The sequence below is a fragment of the Lactuca sativa genome, chromosome 3, assembly GCF_002870075.4.
Source record: "Lactuca sativa cultivar Salinas chromosome 3, Lsat_Salinas_v11, whole genome shotgun sequence".
NCBI lineage: Eukaryota > Viridiplantae > Streptophyta > Magnoliopsida > Asterales > Asteraceae > Lactuca > Lactuca sativa.
The window spans coordinates 50,518,688-50,528,746 of NC_056625.2; positions in this window are offsets into that span (position 1 = coordinate 50,518,688).

The following is a 10,059-nucleotide window of genomic DNA, read 5'->3' on the forward strand; positions in this document are numbered from 1 at the left end:
CCGAAAAAAGAGGAGTTGTCTCCCTTTCCATTAACTTAAAACTCTGCGAAGTGTCCCCACTGTAGACAAGGCCTCTCTCAGCATCAACCATGTTGACCAAAACTCAAAAGTATGACCCCAACAAAACTTCCCTGATATACGTCGTCCCACTGAGAGCAGTAGACAAGAAACCATTACTAACTGCAGAAACTGACAACCTCGCTTACTGACATCTGAGTGAAAAAGAACAAGCGAGATATAAACTAACCCATACATCCCCGAGGTCCAAAAACCCTACATCTAGATAAAACGATAGCCAAACGGAACAACAATGACTAAGATCATACCGCACCAAAATCATATATCATGATTTAGGTCCTCAAATCAACCCCCGACTTCCTAACGAGTCGTAACTAACTAACCGCTCCCATGAGCACAAACATCGACAATATCAAAAATTGTGTGACGCCTAGGCTCCTAGAGTAGTATAGGTGCACAATCATCTGCCAAAACTCCCAAGGGTCTTAAAACCACCCACACCACTGTCCTCTTGGTATTCCCAACTAGTATACTACTACCCCCATGTCAATCTGAGTAACTATGGGCTATCATCAACCTTAGGACTATTAGCAGTCCTCGATTTATCATCAACTCTAACATTATTCATAACAGCCATCAGTTACTAATACCTAGCTAGTCTAGTATACACCCTACCATGACATATCTAATATAGGGAGAGAAATCACATGAATCCTCATCATGGAACGAACACGATTCCACTAAGGATAATTCCAATAATAACTGCTAACGTACAACCCTGACTTTTCTAGCAAGTCCACATCTTATCTCTTCCCAAATCAACTTGCCGTTTTGAGACACACACTCTTCCCTAGTCCAGCAGCCACTGACATCACATTTGACGAAACGTGACCGCACACAATTAGGAATTAAAAAGGTTGTGAATGATTGATCCAACATATCACACTCCCCAAGAGAGGACAAAACACTCCTCAGGCTAACTGTCTTTCTTCCTAAACATGACCTTACCCACAAGGTTACATACCAGCAAATCAAATGAAACATTGAACATCAACCTCCATTTACACATTCTTCTATCGACCATAATTAAGATTCCATACTATTATGACATTGAACATATCCCAACAATGTGCAACCACGTTTGACGAAATGCGACTTGCTGAAACTGAATCTTACGTAACCACGTTTCTACCTTAAAAATGAACATTGTTTTGCTGATTTCCAATCTTCCACTAACTAATTCCAGCTACCATTTCAAACCCAATAGGAACAATAATTCAATAACCAAGAAATCGAGAGAAGTCCTACACCGCGACCAAGATACAAACTTTACTAAACTTGTCTAAGGGTTGACTCATCAATTTCACCCTTAGTTGATACAGCTTGAATCCTTCAAATATCCTTAACTGCTACTGATAAACACAACAATCAATGATCGAAAATCAGTCTGGAACTAAACCCGATGAACCCGCACATACTAAGCAAAACCCCCACGAAAATACTCTTATCAAACTCTGAAGCAATCCAACATAATAATGACTACCCATTCTCAGCTATAAATATCCAACCCATACCACGAGCTAACCATGTTCTCTAAATCTGATGCACAAATCGAGTGGCTCAACGCTCCCCTAACAAAATCACCGGTACTTCTGAAAAGAACTATTGGCCGCAACAAGTTCCTTACCCATCAACCTCCTACAATGAGAACAACACATGCATCCTTAAAGATGTGCACCTGACGACAATTTGCTCAGCACCCATGACCTGTCCAAATCTTAAATTTATCCGCGTCCATGGAAGGCTTTGAAAGATTCTTAAAAATTACAACGAGAAAACTGTTGGATTAGGTGTCTAAGCCAATAACTAAATTGGTATATATTTGAATTAAAAGCAAATTCCTTTTTGGGTTGCCCTCAAAACTAGTAATTAACAAAATGAATTTTGGAGAGAAGATTGATTTATTGATTTATTATATGATTAATAAATAGAAATAAATAATTTGTTAATATATTATGAGATTGAGATATTAATTAGACATAGTAACACTTAATTAACAATTAATCAAAAATTATTTAGAATTAATTTTAGGATTAATTGGATTAATTAAAAGTGTAATGACTTAAGTTGTAATTGTTCAATAGTTGAACAGTAGAAGGATTCTAGATCCCTCCAAGGGGGAACGGAATTTAGGCGCCTCCTATGATTTCTAGAATAGTCCATATAGATAATATGAATAATTTGGAAAGTAGATAATTCCATATTTTAAATAATATTATTTTATTTCAAATTACGGATTCTAGGATTTTCCTATCATCTATAAATAGGCGTCCTTGGACTCCCTATTTTTGTCCCAAGTATACCAAGAGCTAGAAGAGTAGAAATTATGCTTCCATGTCTTCTCTCCTCACAAGTCTTCTATTGTTAGGGTTTGTGTACAAACCATTAGAGACGTCATAATTTTGGTGTTGGCTTTCCAAGAAAATTGAAGAAAGATATTCTTGATTATTTACAGTAATAATCAAAGATTTATGTAAACCCTAATCCTTGTAATTTCGATTATAGTAGGCTTGCCTTAGGGTTTATGAAGTTCAATTGTTTATTGCTTTCAATAGAGAAAATTTATATCCAAAGTAGGTTGCATGTAAACTTAAGGATTAAGTTTTTCGACTCATGTTTTCTTTTATAACCTACAAACCCTATTAGTGGTATCAAAGCCTTACTTTCCAATTGAGTATGGATAATGTTGAATAGATCAGAACTAGGATTTATAGAAATTAAACCCTAAGGGCTTGAAATTTCGAAAATGGCTAGGGTTCTCAAAACCCATGCACCCACCCCTTGAATCTCGAAAATAGTTAGAGTATGTTGGGGTTTATCTAGTTTCCTTCACAATTGTTTTAAAAATCTTAAAATATAATAACTAAAATTGGATAACCTATACCCTAATTTTCAAAAATTAGAAAGGGTAATGGGTTAGTATTAAATTTATATTAATTAATTAATTGTTTAATAGTAAATAACTATTTAACCCACAAATGATTTAAATTAATTTAATTATAGTTAATTAAAGGATAAAGATTAGATCATAGTTGGTTTAAAATTAATTGAATTAAAAAGTTTAATTTAGATAATTAAAAGTTTAAACCTTGATTTTGAAATGTTTTAAAATACACCTATATATATATATATATATATATATATATATATATATATATATATATATATATATATATATATATATAGAGAGAGAGAGAGAGAGAGAGAGAGAGTCAAAATCAAATAAGAAGGAAAATTTTGGTAGGAAGGTAACAAATTTTTTTTATGTATTTTTTTTAACAAACAAACAAAATGAATCATTAGATGATTCAAAAGTTAGATGATTCACAAGAAAAAAATCCCAAAAAAAACATCTTCATGATTCATTTTTGAGGAAATTAAGAAAAAACTCATTTTTATGACAATTTTAGTGAATAACAAGAAAATCATTGTATAATTGAATCATCGAGATGTTTTTTTGAGAATTTTTTTTTGTGAATCATGTTATTTTTGATTCATCTAGTGATTCATTTGTTTTATTCGTCAAAAAAAATATATAGAAAAAAAAACTTCTTACCTTCCTACCAAAAAAAATTTCTTACCGGATCTATATATATATATATATATATATATATATATATATATATATATATATATATAATAATAATAATAATAATAATAATAATAATAATAATAATAATAATAATAATAAGCCATTTGAATCGCTAGTATGCCTCATTCACGAAGCCAAACTATAAGGGGATATAAGGAAGCGACCTATAAAATGGTCGTTGAATGGGTGTCCACTCTCACCAACCGCTCCTTTGTTTGGTGAAGGGTCGTACGCAGAACGGGCTCGATAGGACATAAACTCATTAAAAGTATAATGATACAAAAGTACTAGAATCATCTTTTAAATCTCACTCTAGTTACTTTATGAAAAATGTGAAAAGTATTCTAATCTATGAAAATGCACATCATGCTTTATATGTCATTAGTAAAGCGTGTATGGTTAACCGAAAGACTAATAGGGACTTTAAAGAGAAATGATGGGCATCTAAAAAATTTATCATTGTTAATGGAGTGCGTGTGTTAACCAGCACATTAGTTAGAGATGATAAATGACATCGAGGTTGCCAAGCGTGTTTGCATGGTTATTCACATCTTGTTTGTGATCCTCGGCATCCAAGTCAAAAATAGAAGAGCATAATCTGAGATTAGATATGTCATTGATAGATTCAATGAATCTCAAAAGATCTAGGAATTTCATAGATTGAAATTGGTGAATTGTTTTACCTACCTTCATAACCTCACAATAAGATTACGACATCCCTCTTCTTAGTTGTGAATTATTATACTGGATTCTAGCCTTGAATACTTATTATGGGTTAAAATATTAAGGAATTGATATCATCTAACTAAAAACTTCTCTTCTTTTATAGATGTCTACTTCTACTGGTGATGTTACTACTCAAACCTCCACCAACAACAACTCAACCTTCACTCTACTATCAATCCTCTCTAAAGAGAAATTAGCTGGTCCAAACTACATGGATTGGATGCAAAATTTCAAAATGACACTTCGATATTAGAGCAAATATAAATTGTCGGATTAGTGTCTAAGTCCATAACTATTTTGGTATGTACTTGACCCGATTGTGCATGGTCCTTTTGGGTTGCCTTCACACTGGTGACTAGACGGGATGATTGTTGAGGAGAGAGACTGATTTATTGTTAATAATAATAAATGAGGGTATAAATATGATTTTTTAATATATTATATGAATAATATATTAATTTGGAATCATATTATTAATTAGTATTTAATCAGAAATTATCTTAGAATTAATTTTGGGATTAAAGGAACTTACTGAAAGTGCAGGAGCTATTTTGTAATTATTCAATAGTTGAGACTTTGGGCCATTGGATCACCTTTATTAAGGCTTGAACGAAAATCCTAGAAGGATCTAGGAGTTTTCGTCCTAGGGCTTAAGGAAAGGAGTCCATGGACTTGCTTAGGCCCTAAGCTAAGGGATTAGGGTTTACACCTTGAACCCTAGTTAGCCTTAAGTATAAATAGCACCCCTAAGGCACTAAGATTTCTTCCAAGACTTGGGAAACGCTAAAAGGGACGAAATATAGGGCAAGATATCCTTCTCACCTCTCTCCCATATTCATCCTTTCACCTAGTGTGTTTGTGAGCCATTAAAGGTACTACACTTGTGGTACTTGCTTTCAAGAGCTAAGGAAATTCAAGGAACTAGTTGTTATTGCTATATAACAACAAAATGTATGTATTCTATTTTTATATATGAATTTCGAAAATAATAGTAGCATGCCAGGTTTCTTTTTGTGTTCATAAAGTTGTATAACTAATAGTGAAAAAATAGATCCAACTCTAGGGTTGCATGCACACATAGGATTGTTTGTATAAAACCCATCAGTGGTATCAAAGCCATTGGTTTTGTTTTCAATTAGCATTATTCAAATGTATGAACTTGACATATTAGGGTTTATGGCCAATAAACCCTAGGAGGCATGAATTTTCAAAAAATTAAGGTTCTTGAACCCTGATTTTCGAAATTTGGCTAGGGTTTCCCAAACCCTTTCCTTAGCCTCCAAGATTTCGCAATCTAGGGTTATCTAACCCTTGGATTTCGAAATTGCCTCCTTCCCCAAGATTAGATCCTAAATTTTAGGGATTTGGATAATGCCATGTCTTGTAATTATCCTTTAATGTTTAAATTTGGTAATTAAAGATTTTGATTTATCCCATCCCAAAATTTCGAAATCTAGGGTATTTAAGGGATTAGATTAAAATTAATTGTTTAATTTAAAAGATATCCTTACCAAAATAAAAGATAATTGTCAAATTAATTGGATAATCTTTCCTTATGTGATAAAATTGATTTATTTGAATTATTTGATAGATTATCTTGCAAGAAATTGAATTAGGTCATATTTAGATTATTACTAATTAATTGGTTAATTATTATTATTTGTAATTTGATCTAGAATGTTCTTGTTTATGTTTTGAAAAGTTTCAAAACTTGCCCTCAAGTTTTGGAATTTAAATTGTTTGATTAAAAGGTTTAATTTTGAAAAAGTCTAAATTCTAAAACCCTAATTTTGAAAAGTTCAAATTACACCCTTTTGGTGTTATGAAATTAATTAAGTGTATAATTAAAAGAGATTTAATAAATCCATAATGATATGGTTTATATTTAATTAAATTAAAATTGTAATTTATAAAATTAAACCACCTAGTATTTTAAAAGTGTAAAATACACCCTTATACTATGTATAACATTAAAAGTCTAATATTATATATGTATAACTTAAATGCTAGTCTTACCGTTAGTAGACCTCATTCACGAAGTCGATCTATAAGGGGGGTATAAGGTTATGACCTATAAAATGGTTGTTTAATGGGTTTCCACTCTCACCCACCGTTTCCTTGATTAGTGGAGGGTCGTTAGCCGAACGGGTAGGATAGGGCAAACCCTTTCCATTAAAAGTATAATGAAGTATAAAGTAACTAAATGTTTTTACAAAATTCCCAATCTTAGTTACTTTAGGCAAAAGTGAATTGATGCAATTCCATGAAATTACACTTTGTGCCCTTGCGAAGACGTTAGTGGAGTGCATGTGGTTAACCGGCACACTAAATGGTTCTAAGCAAAGGTAGCAAAGGGTGACTCAATGTTTCTCATAGTTCGGTGGAGCGTGTGTGGTTAACCAGAACATCGAATAGGTGATTGTAACATTGGGGCACCATGTAAGTTTGCATGGTTATTCACACCCTGTTTTGTGATCCTCGGCATCCCAGTCACAAATCGAGGGGCATATCGAGATTTAAACATGCCATTGAAAAGTTCAATGAATCTCAAAATATCTAGGAGTTTTCAATACATTTTAAACTTAAGTTTCCTTTTCGTTTTTTATGGTGGAAATTGGTAAATCGTCATTTACCTACCTTCAAATATTCTGCAACTAGATTACGACATGCCTCTTCTAGGTTGTAGAGTATTGTGTTGGATCCTAGCTTGATGTTTCATTTGGGTGTCACATCAAGGATTCTAATCAACTTAACTTTAATTTTCTCCCGTTTTATAGATGTCTAGTTATGATAATCATGGTCTTCCCAAATCCCATGGAACAAGCTTTCCAAACGAAGATGATATTCCGCAATATGATCGAGGAACAAGAGATCATGCTTCACTTCCTCCACCTCCTCCAATTATTCTCCCTAACCCACAAGTTCGAAGCCTTGAAAAGTTCAAACTCACTCAAGCCCTTTTGGCAAGTAAACATGAAGATGGGAAACCTGTGTGTGCACACGTCTTAGAGATGAAGTCACACATCGATAGGTTAAGGATGTTGGGTGTCGAGATTTCAGGCGAGTTAGTTGTTGATTGGGTTCTTCGGTCGCTTCCTGAATCATATAGTGAATTCGTTAGAGAATACTATATGATGGATCATGACGTGACCCTCATTGATCTCACCTATTTGCTTATAGATGCTGAACCAGCAATGATTTGGCGTGCTGGTCAAGCAAATTTGTCTGGTGAATCAAACTCCCAAACTACAATGGACATTGAAAATGGTGACATTAGAAATCCAGAAAAGGTAAACTCTGAGATAGTTCCATGTGCCATTTCAAAAGAGTCCATTTGCTTTTATTGCCAAAAGAAGGGGCATTGGAGACAAAGCTGCCCTAACTACCTGAGAAATCTAAGAGATGGGAGAGTCAAGGTGCATGGCTCTACTTCAGGTAAAATCCATTAACTAACTCTTTTAAGTTCATATTCTAGATTCTTAATACATGATGTAATAAGATTACATTTTGATGTTTTATAGGATCGAAGAAAAGAGAGGAAGCTTAAGGGAAGTAGTGAGCTGAATCTAATCGTGAAGAAATGGATTTCGATTGCATTGCTTGAAGATTAGAATTTTAAGCTACTACTTGGAGTTAGAATATATTGCTATGAAATATGTATTAACATAGTTTTTCAATTGAATTACATTGTAAAGACACATTTTTCCGCAATAAAATAAATTTTGATTTTATATTATTTATTTATCCTTGCAATGGCGTGTATGAAAAATTGATGTTTAAATGTTTCAGTTATTAGCAATAATGGATTATGTTATTTGTGGAAATGTCAAGAATTTACCAAATACGTAGAGTTTCTCATCGCCCAAGTTTCAATTGGACAGAGACTTGGAATCATGCAACTTGGTTGCATCATGAATGAGAAATTTTATTTTTGGAAATTAGACTAATTCGTTGACAAAATGTCAAGTGAAGGACTAGGAGATCGAGTACACAAAGTTGTGTGTTGATCAAGTCCACCACAAGAGTGACAAATATATTCGTCATGATTTACTAAAGGTTTAGTAATTATGATTATACTTATAAGATTAAGTGTAATTCTGAGTTGATGGAAAGAGTTTCAATCAATAGCAGAACGGATAAGAAGAATCAAGTAGGCAGAAAGATAAAAGTTTCTCTATTCTAAGAAGAAGGGAGAGTACCTTTTATTATGTTTTATGATAGGTCTTAATGATTAAGATGTTGGATATAGTGTCTAAGTCCATAACTTTATTTGGTATGTACTTGACCCGACCCGGCATGGTCCATTTGGGTTGCATGACATTACAATACTTGGATAGACTAAACGAGAGAATATGGAACTTATGATTATTAATATATTATAAGTTCTAATATATTAATAATAGTATTATTTAATTAGTATTTGATCAAGTAGTAATCTAGAATTAATTTTGTGATCAAAGTGAGACTAATTAAATATATATATATATATATATATATATATATATATATATATATATATATATATATATATATATATATATATATAAGGGTTGATTATGACAATCATCAATTCTTTTATGGTGGATTAATGATCCATGGTTTATAGGCTATGGATGTAACCATTTGGAGCTCCATGGATAGTCCATAGGAGTTACAAACACATGGGTCATGAGAAATAAAGAGTCATGACAATTAAGAGTATTCATGTGAAAACCCTAATTATGACACCACTATAAAAGGGACCCTTTGGCTAGTGAAATCGGACCTAATAAGGTTACTAGAGAGGGCATAACCGATTTTGAGTGCTAGAAGTATTCTCTCAAGTTATTCCAAGTTTTGTGGTATTGTGTGAAGCATTTGAGGCACAACATTTGGGGTGCTAGGCTCACAAAGTCTTGAAGGAATCCAAGCAACAACAAGATATGTATTTCTACTAGTTTTTATGTTTTATATATTCCCCATGCCATGCTAGTTAGGAAATAACCTTGAAAAAGAAATTTGCATGTATATAGAGAAAACATAGATTCAAGGTTATTAGGGTTGCATGTACACTTAGGAAGTGTTAGAATGCTCAAAACCCATCAGTGGTATCAGAGCCTAGGATTGTTTTCTGTATACTTGATGCAAAACTGCTTGAAAATCGAAAATTCTGCATTCTGACGACTGTACTCGCCGAGTCCATGAACAAATTCATCCTACTCGCCGAGTAGGATAATGCACTCGCCGAGTAGGATCGAGCTGGGCAGATTTTTCAAGTTTTTGTTGCTGGAAATGGATTAGAATCATTATCCCAATATGTTTTGGACTTGTAAAATCTGTTTTTCAAAATGATGTGTGTAACAGCCCGAAATCTCAGGTATTGTTTAAATTATGTTTTTGGGGTGAGTTGAGAGGGGACTCGGCGAGTTGGAGCCTAGACTCGCCGAGTAGGATCGCAGACTTGGTCGCGGGTCCGCGACTGGACTCGACGAGTCCAGATATGGACTCGGCGAGTCGACGCTGTTCAGCAGAAACCCTAACCGTTCAGTTTTGGATCGTATTTAATGCTCTTATAGGCCGTCATTGTCTGTCTTTAGTCGATTGAGAGGAACCCTAAACGGTTGTGGGCACCTAGAGCAAGATTGGAGGATATTAGGGCTTGAAGGAAATTGTTGGGCAAGGAG